Source organism: Pogona vitticeps, chromosome 1 (genome assembly GCF_051106095.1).
Source record: "Pogona vitticeps strain Pit_001003342236 chromosome 1, PviZW2.1, whole genome shotgun sequence".
Taxonomy (NCBI): Eukaryota; Metazoa; Chordata; class Lepidosauria; order Squamata; family Agamidae; genus Pogona; species Pogona vitticeps.
Genome location: NC_135783.1, coordinates 279707368 through 279717994, shown reverse-complemented (window position 1 = coordinate 279717994; position 10627 = coordinate 279707368).

Sequence of the window (10627 nt, the reverse complement as noted above, 5' to 3'; positions counted from 1 at the left end):
TGATTCAGTGATAGTACTGTAGCTGGCAAATGGCTAATCTTCCCCAAGTGTTCTAGCAATTCCCATAAATGGATGTGTTTCTTGGTTTGAAAAAATCTGGAAGCAGAACGGATATTCTTGTACCCTGGCAACTCCAACTTCCATTCTTGCCAAATTACATACAGCAACTAATACAACCTTACTTGGGAGTAAGCCTCACGGAACTTGGAAGGATTTCTGAGCACAAATGCTCAGGAGCACATTGTTCAGTCCCCTTGAAATAAATGTTTCACAACAGTAGTACAAAACCCCTTATGCTGAACTGAAAATTTATTCAAGAACTCAGCCGTCCCGGAATTAGGAATAAAGCACTGTCCTTCTTCCTCCCTATGAAATCCAAACCTAGCAAATGACTTCCTTTCTCACACAACTAAAGAATACATGAACTTGCCAAGAAAAGGGAAGAATAAACTACTCTTAGAACTGGGTAGGGGCATGTCTGAAGGTCCAAGAGTGTTCCTGACTTAATTCAAGAAGGTGCCAGATGATCCAGGAGCTTACTCTGAGTCTCTTACCTTCGCTCATTGATCACATACCTTTGGCCATGCAAAGAAAGAAAGAAAGAAAGAAAGAAAGAAAGAAAGAAAGAAAGAAAGAAAGAAAGAAAGAAAGAAAGAAAGAAAGAAAGAAAGAAAGAAAGAAAGAAAGAAAGAAAGAAAGAAAGAAAGAAAGAAAGAAAGAAAGAAAGAAAGAAAGAAAGAAAGAAAGAAAGAAAGAAAGAAAGACGGATTCCTTAGCTTTCCTACAGGGGCTGCTCTTGTATGCAGCTCTAACTTCACCCCTCCTCACTCCAAATTCACTGTAATTCTCAGCTTCTTGGACTGAAAAGTCTGTACAGCCAAGTCTCATGTAACATGCTGTTTCTGAGCCATTCAAAATACAGAGAAGTAGCAATACATTACACTGGGCATAACTTGTCATCAAGTTTGTTCTCCTGTGTCTCTCTGCTGGCCACTCTGTTCCAAAACTGATCTGTCTAGAAGAGCAGTGAGAGAAGAGTGGAATGTGAAAAATGAAAACAGGCGATCCCGATATGCAAACCACTCTTTAGTAAAGGTAAAGGTTCCCCTTGACATTTTTGTCCAGTCGTGTTCGACTCTAGGCCATAGAGCCAGCGTTTGTCCAAAGACAATCTTCCGTGGTCACATGGCCAGTGCGACTTAGACACGGAACGCTGTTACCTTCCCACCGAAGAGGTCCCTATTTGTCTACTCGCATTTGCATGCTTTCGAACCGCTAGGTTGGCGGGAGCTGGGACAAGCGATGGGAGCTCACTCCGTTGCGTGGATTCTATCTTATGACTGCTTGTCTTCTGACCCTGCAGTACAAGCTTCTGTGGTTTAGCCCGCAGCACCACCACGTCCCATTAAATGAAGGAAGGAAGGAAGGCTAACCAGGGGCCACTTCTCAGTTGAAAAACGAATATTGATGGTGCAGTTTAACTCTTGAGTTCCACCTTTCAAAAGCTCTAATTGGAATCTAATTAGAATCTGTTTAACGTTTTATAATATTTGGGCCATGAATATACATGAAAAAGCCAACCACCAATGCTCTATTCACCTTAGGAAACCTCAAAAACATTTTGAGATCGCACCTCTTTCCTGATTTTTGAGAAATGTTCATACTTCCCCACCTCTCCTTCACCATCACCCCAGCCCTTTTCAACAACCACCAAAATAAATAAATTCGAATGAAAAATAAACACCAACACTTAATTAAAAATATTCTAAACTAAAATTACTTACAGTTTTCCTTGTAAAACCCAAAGTTATGGTATTTTTGCCATAAGAATGGTTGTCGTTGTTGTTTCAACTTATATACTGCCCCATAGTGCTAGAGCACTCTGTGGGTGGTTTACAACACAATTATGCAAGGAACATTTTGCCCCTCCACGAGATGGGAACTCATTTTACCAACCTTGGAAGGATGGAAGGCTGAGTCGACCTTGAGCTGGCTAGTAGAACATGTTGGGATTGAATTTAGGTTGTGAGCAGAGACTTGACTGTAATGATGCATTTTAACCACTGCAATTTGTTTAAGCTGATTTTTCTTTCTGAAAATCTCACAGTTTGTGGAAACACACACACACACACACACACACACACGTATAAAATTTCTTCACTACCTCCAGGAAGCATGCTCCACCATTTTGGGAACCACTGCTGCTGACTATGTTGCATGCAGAAACCTTTTTGATGTGAGATGCATTGACGTAGATGTCAGAGCTGTGATTACTCAGTGCTGTCACACCTCTGTATTTATTCCGTGTCCAACTGTTTCATCCAAATAATGTTTAAAAGTTACAATAATCCCATGGTGGAGATGCTGACCTGGCCTTGGATATTTACTATGTTTTGCTGACTGGATTTGTATTGTGTTCAGCTCTTATCCAGATGCTTCAAGTCAGATAACATAAATAAGAAGCATTAAGGTATTAACAATCCACATAAATTTCAGGGACTGGTTCCAGACTGAGGCATGCATAACTAGACTGGCAAATGTTTCCACTCATGTCTCTCCACAGTAGCACCACTTCTTTCACCTCACAGCAGCCACTCCAGCCAGATGTTTTGCAGAGGGGTCAGGATGCTGCTGAATAGGGTACAGAGGGAGGAACATCCATTTCTTCTACAGATATTGGATCCAAGCACTTGTGCTGTTTATTTGAAAATCAAGAATTACGAACATAGGGCAGCCTGCTAAAAGCAGACAATGTTTATATGAACCTTTTTAAGCTCCCCCCTCAGATCCTTTTTTGAGGGGGGCGCCTCAGAGGAAGGTTGTCGGACCTCCGTGTGTGTGTGTGTATGTGTTTGTTTTGTGTGTGCGCATGCATCCACAAGCACCTGTGGGGGCCCCCGCCCCATTCTGTTTAATTTTGCAGGTACCAATGGGGGCTTTTCTCCTTTGGCAAGATGATTCTGTGAGGGTTTTATTTTAAATTTTATATTGTGCCCCCCCCCCGCTAGGCAGTCACTGGCGCTCCCTCCCTTCTCTGCTTCTTCGTCCTGTTGCTGCTGGTGGTGGTGTTAGTGAAGAAGGAGCTGGAGGGGGTCATGGCCGGCGACCCTCCTCCTCCTCTTCCTCCTCCTCAGAGCCCCAGCTGGGATAAAGAAACTCCTGGGCAGCTTCCTCGGGCTCTTGCTCCACTTAGTGGAAAATCTGATGCGGCCCAGCCTCACCCAGACTCTGCCTCCAGCGACCCTCAGGTAAATTGAGTTTGAGACCTCTGGTTTATATGAACCTTTTTAAACCCCCCCCCCAGATCCTGTGAACTCTAAAAATACAGTTGATGATCCACAATGGTTCTATTGATGGAAGTGCATATTCATACAGTATATCTGCAATGGTATCCAGAGATAAGAAACATAACTAGATTCATTGGTTGGATCATAACAGTCCATCTCAATGACAGCAAGCTCCACATTTCCAGGATGCTCCCTGAAGAAGAGAATGACAAACCTCTTCTGAGTACTCACTATACAGAAAAACCTGGAGAGGGTTGCCATAAGTCAAAATTGACTTGATGGCATGCAATTATTTATTTTATATCTGAATAAGAACTGCCAGCATCCGGAGACAATAACATGTTTGCCCTCACTCCCACATGCAGACATGTTTCATTAATTTTGCACTGCACTTGGGAGATGAAACCATCTGTCTTGAAGAGAATGCTACCGCTCTAGATGGACATGTCTTGATCCAGAAAGCAATTCTGTGTTGATGCATTTTCACTGACCAGTGGTCTTTAGTGTCCTCACACTTGTGGATGGGACTAATGCTACATTTCTTCACTTCATAAACATTGTGATGCATATATATTATTTTTATTTCTCTGTGAAGTCTCACAACATTCAGTGCCAATCACAGCCTTCAGCTTGCTCCCACTCATAACCAAGCCAGGGGTTAACTCCTGCCACAGAGTCTCGTTCAACGAGGCTGCCATAGCAATTCTTCAGTATTTTGGTTATATTTTGCCAAAACTTCACCCCCTCAGTCTCCTCCAGTTGGCCATGAGCCTGGAGTGGGAGGATGAGCTCAGCTTCATGCAAAAAGTGAAAGCACAGCAAAATGAAATGGTTTCTGCAGCATGAGGGATTTAGATCCAACAAGCTAGTTGACTGACTGCAAACTTGTTGGCTTTGATGAGGATCCAGAAAGAAAGAAAGAAAGAAAGAAAGAAAGAAAGAAAGAAAGAAAGAAAGAAAGAAAGAAAGAAAGAAAGAAAGAAAGAAAGAAAGAAAGAAAGAAAGAAAGAAAGAAAGAAAGAAAGAAGCAAGGAAGCAAGGAAGCAAGGAAGCAAGGAAGCAAGGAAAAGAAAAGAAAGCCAAATTACTTTGCCAAAATTACTAAGAAGAATTTGTGGGATAAAACAAAGAGCAGCTTGAACAAAGAAATTGTGGGATGGGTGGTGGTTTCTTTTTTTCAAAATTATGAAATGGCACCATATAAACCACACACCTTCCCCATTTGGATGCAAAGTACCATAATTTATGACAAAATCAAAATGGATTACTTCCACTCAGTCATTCATGCCTCTGCTTATGCTCAGATATATAGATGTCTTGTTTTGGTGGCAGGATCAGATGACACCTTTAAACCTATGTGGAAATCATACTGAAAGAGGATACGGGTCATGAAAGAAGAATGTAACATCAAATATATACTAATGAAGTCAACAAGTGATATGTTCTCTAAATTATCAATGAGGAAACATGACTTGAAAACAAATGTCTAGCCATCTTCAGGCAGCCTTAAGTATGTTTACTCAACACCCAAGCAGAGGAACATGCTAGTCCCATCACTTCCCTCATTGTTTTATTCGTGAGGAGAACAACAGGTCTGAAAAAAATAATTATATTTGTGGACGTTCCCCACATGACTCAGAATGCGTGGAAATTAGAGTTCTGGATCATGTGGAAAACCTCCATAAAGGAAGGGGTCTCTTCAGACCTTTAGGTTTTGGTGTGAGCAAAAAGAATGTAGAAGGGGGCAAGGCTAGAATGTTTCTAAAGAATATGCTAAAGATCTTTCAGATATGGGATCTAAGTTAATTATTTCAATGGATTTTTCCCCTATAAGCGCCCTGGGGGAGGATGGTTTATTTCAGAAATAGCCTGACTATAAGATGCCTTGCATTCTTTAAAAAGTGGTATCTGACAGTACTGAGGCAGTCCGTCCCCCCCCCCAAGTTTTCCCCCCAGACTTTATTTCTCTGCAGTTGACAACCACACTATAATCTTTAAAAGAGAATTTGTGTATGTACAGCTTGATGGAACTTTAGTCTGATTCATCATTGCATTGCTTATACTTGTATGGACATTAGATAGGAGCAGTGTGGGTTGCCAGCACCTAGGCCAAGGCAGGTATTGTGGGGCATGAATCATATGCTGGTTCTATGATACAATGTGTGAGCAGGAGGGCAGGAGAAACCCCTCGGGTGCTGCCATGAAATAGGTGTGGAACTGCTTGAGGTCTGCACTGGCAGTAGTGGCAGACCCAGCATCTCTGGTGGCTCGGATTGCCGGGAGGGGGGAAAGGAGTGTAAGGAGCATGCCGAGAAGGGCACCTTATGCACCTGTAAGAATTTTGCACCCATGGTAACCATCCCGTAGCCACACACACACCCACGCTATACCACTGTTCACCAGCAAAATGGGACATTCAACAGGAAATTCAATAGATAATGTCTAAAACTCCTCAGGGGTAACAAAAAGCTAAAAGAAATTTGCCCAGAACTTTCTTTTTTATTTCCATCACTTCTAGTTCTTAACTTAAAATGTAGTATATGGGTAGGTCTATTCCTCTGTATGCCAAAGTGGCATTAGTTCTTCTGGAAAGCGCATACAGTAAATGGAAAGCAAGGGCTCCTGAACAGCCTGTCAAAATAATTAAAATGTATTTCAAACTGCAAAGTAATGTCTATATGTTAAAATGAAAGGTTGCCTTCTAAACACAAGAGACCAGTTCTGTCTGAATATATAATGTCCCTTGTACTGGATGTTGTAAGACTAAAGTTATCTTCAAGGACTATCTAGAAGCTCTCACTGGTACAGGATGCCATGGACTCATTTAGTGTTAGATCATATTACATAAGACACCTCTAATTTCTTATCAGGGCCAAACCAGACATAGCATTATTCACACAGTTACTATTGGTGTGAATGTATTCTAAAGTAAGATGCAGGTTTGAGGCTGCTCCGTCCAACTCTTGCTGTCAGAATGATAACAAGGAGGCAGACCATTTGAAGATGCTCAGCTGCCTGCAGCCAAGATGGTAGCACACTATATACAGCAACAGATTCAACTAGCTGTTCAGTGCTTAACTCAACCCTGGTCCTAGGATCACTGCTGAGCCCTATACAAGCCACAGGACAGGCTGTGTGGCCCAGACAATATTGTTACCTAACGTCTGGCCACTGTTTTGTGCTTCACATCATTTGCTGCCTGTGGTAGCTGTTTCAGCTTACCTAACGGTAGGGCTGGCCATACATGATGGGGAAATGGAAATGTTACCCTTTTGTTCCCAAGGCTGGCCACATTGTCACTAATATTTGAATCAGGTTATCACCTTTCTTTCCACTACAAAATTAGCTCCTGCATAGGTTAAAGCCTCTGCTTACCCCCAGCTTGCAAGCTGGACTCGGAGTAAACTCGCTATTTACTTTTCTGAACTATTCAGTGAACTATAACTTTGTGAAGAATATCACAACTCATTTGGCCTTTGATTGCAGTAATAACCTGCTTACTTCTAAATAAAATTCAAAGTGCCAACAGTGACTTAACCTGCAAGATCCCTGGAGTCCTTTTGCTTTTTATACCCTTTGTAGAGAAAAAGGTGTCCATGGTATGGTAATTAACAGCTTTTCCCCTCTCTTGAGTCTGCAGAAGTCTGTTGCTGAAAGCAGTCATGTTTGTCGGTTAGTTGTTCAATCTATTCAACTGTAATAAATGAAACATTTTTGTTCTTTCTCCTAATGTTTCAGAGCGAATTATTGAGACTGTTATGTGCCAGTTAATGTGAAAAGGTGTGGTCTACTCTAGGGAACTTGAAGCTATTCTGCTCTGCAAATCCCTGCACTTCTGCCATACAGCTAGAAGAATTTAACTGAAAATTCAAAACTTTGCAATATCAGCCTTTGGAGCTGACCCAGAACTGGCTTCAGAGTATTTCCAAACTTCCCCACTCCAATTAGGTTTTGAAGATGTATGTCAGGCTGCACTGGGAAAGGGCAATTGTTTTTTCAGTGGATACCCAGTGTTGCACACTCCCTGTAAAGCCATATATGACATCTGTTGAAGGGATCTGAATAGAATTTACATTGCCCTTTTGCTCCCATGAACTCACCATAGTGTACATGCTTTCCTCCTCCACACTAACCTTGCAAGGTAGGTCAGATTGAGAGAATGCAACTAAGCCAAAGTCATCCAGTGAGTTTACATCCAGGAAGGAACTGGAACCAAGGACTTCGGAATCCTAATCCAACACTCTTATCTGCTGCACCACACTGGATCTCTTAAAGAGCATCTTCTATTATATATATTAGTGTACATAAGTGTCTGATCTGGCCACGGTGTCACCTTTGGATTACCATAATATGCTCTATGTGGGACTACCTTTGGAAAGTGTTCAGAAACATCAGTGAGTCTAATGCAAGCAAGTCAATCAGAGAATTACAGGCAGAGTAGAAATGTCCTGTTACAACAGATTCTTTGATTATGATTTCTCAGCGCAATTCAAGTTTATAAGATCCCCAACTGTCTTGGGGATGTGGTGGTGCTGTAGGTTGAACCACAGAAGCCTCTGTGCTGCAAGGTCAGAAGACCAGCAGTCATAAGATCGAATCCACGCAATGGAGTGAGCTCCCGTCGCTTGTCCCAGCTCCTGCCAACCTAGCAATTTGAAAGCATTTAAATGCAAGTAGATAAATAGGCACCACCATGGTGGGAAGGTAACGGTGCTCCGTGTCTAGTCGTGCTGGCCACGTGACCATGGAAACTGTCTATGGACAAACGCTGGCTCTACAGCTTGGAGATGGAGGTGAGCACCGTGCCCTAGAGTCGGACATGAGTGGACTAAATGTCAAGGTGAACCTTTACCTTTACCTAACTGTTTGGGTCTTGGTTGTCTGAGGAATCTTATCTCCCCATGCATGCCTCTCCAGAATTTAAGATCTTCACTGGAGACTCACTACCCTCACCGCAAGGGAGACACAAGAAAGAGCCTTTTTAGTGGTTGCTCCCAGGCAGTGGAATTCCTTTTCACTGGAGACCTGGGTGCCCAATCCCTGCTGCTCTTGCACTGGCAGCCATGTAATTTATTGTATTTTTAATTCACCTGTTACCTGAGCTTTAGAATTCTTTGTAGACCATGTTAAATCCATCTTGAGAGAAAGGCGTATATTAATTCAGTAAGTAAATAAGTTTTCTTTTACAAATGATTCCCTCAGCCCCTCTCATATCTGCCTGTGAAGGAAGTGTATCTGCAGTCTTGGCCTTGTCTCAGTGGCAGTGACCCAACTTTGGAAAACCAAATCCACAAAAGCCACATCAAAGCTTCTTTTTTTTGCCTTTTTTGGAAACCAAATTAAATTAAAAAATTTTTTTGTTCAGGCAGGCTGTTCTACAAATAAGTAGATGGATTTATGTACATGCAACACATGTTTATGATACATTCTGTATCTCCTATAAAGTACATTTTACCTTTAGTTGTTTGGAATCTTCTTTGTGAAGAATTAAAATGGGAAACATGAATGAAAAAAATCAGCTTTTCGGTTTTTAGTGTGCAGCTGGACAAAAACAAAATGCAGTTGGGAAAATGTGGGTTGGAAACCAATAGATGTGCAGTTGGAGACACAGAGGGAAAAATTGCACAGGTTATATGCTTCTGTTTATTACAATCTTAAACAGCAGACAGTGTCATGTAGCACAGTTTATGTAAGGGTTCAGATGTGCTCGGTTTCCAGTATTATACCAAACTATCAAAACCTTATGAAAATAACAACTTCTTTTTGGCCAGGATCTCCTCCTGTTCTTCACCCGTCTTTGCAATGACAGTTTATAAGCCCCACTACATGTAGTACAACAAATACTGAAGTGATCACTCAGACTTTGATTTTTCAGGGGTGGTAGGTGGGGAATATATCATGACTTTTGTGCAGTTGGAAAATCTGCTGTAAAAGCCCTGCTATATTAGGGACTCAAACCCAAATCTAGTCCACAGCATTGAGTTGCAGTTGTATATCTTTACATGTAAATGATCCATAAGGTCCCTCTGCAGTTCTAAGTTCTAAATTAGCATACTGTATACCGTTTTTTAAAAAAATAAAACTGCCATACTCTTTTGACACATTTTTGGATGTTGTGTAAATGCTCATCCTATTCAGAATATTACTTCCCTCTCATTAAATTAGAACACCACTTTTAAATGATGACATTTGGAAAAGAAGAAGTACCTTACCAATAACATCATTGCAATTGGGGAATGTACTTCCAGATTACTGCTAATGTATTTCACTGCAAGAATGTGATGTGAAACATTATCATGTTTGTTTGCATCACATTTAAGCTATATTCTGTGTTGTAAGATCTGTCTATGCCTTTAAGTGTATATAGTTCAAGAGTCAACATCAGGAAGGGATGAGAAAAATTCCTGTTTTTTTTTTCTCCCTACAGTGGTTCCCAACTTTGGATAACCCAGGTGTTTATGGACTGCAACTCCCAGAAACCCCTGCCAGCATAGTCGGTGGTAAAGGTTATCCAAGGGTGGGAACCACTGTTTCACTACAACAGCTAGCATGGAATTTCAGGGTCTGAGTTTTAAAAAAGTTGTGTTTTATTTCTCTGTCTAGAACAACATAAATAAACACAAAACTCTCTGCAGTGGAATATAGAAGTTCTACCTGCTGTGTCTCAAATGATATCACATGATAATCAGTCCTTGGCATACCTCTGTCAGTTGGGCCAACTGGGAAGAAGCCAGGACTGGGTAAACTATGCTTCTGTTGAATGTTCCAAACCTTGACGAGCAGCTTTTAAAAAAAGAGTGAATCCATGCATCATCTCCTGGCATTTTGGAACATTCAGCATGAGGATGATTTTGACAGTTACTGGCTATTCCCCAGATGACTCAACTCTCCAAATATTCCCAGTTTTCTTTTCTTTTCCTTCCCCCCCACAGGCAAAATATGCCTGAATGTTGTATGATGAATAAGGTTCTCACTGTAAGCCTCACTCGAGGAGTAGTGAATTCCAGCACTCAGAAGCCTTCTATGCAATGCAAAATTCATAAGGGGATTGCATGTAAGAATGGATCTCATGTAGCAGGGTGGGGACAAATAACCTCCCACATACCGATAGGTCACCATGGGCTCCCATTATTCCCTCATGGCTATTCTAGCTCAGACTGATGAAACCTATAGCCCAAAAACATCTAGAGGGGCATACTGTATGTTCGCCACTCACCATAACAGGTATTTTCAGGCAGTACTTTTAGTGGTAGACCTCTGCATGCATTCTCCATATTATTTTCAGCAGTTTCCCTCAACTCCAACCTGTTTGTGGCCAACTGGAGAAGCTTCTCACTCAG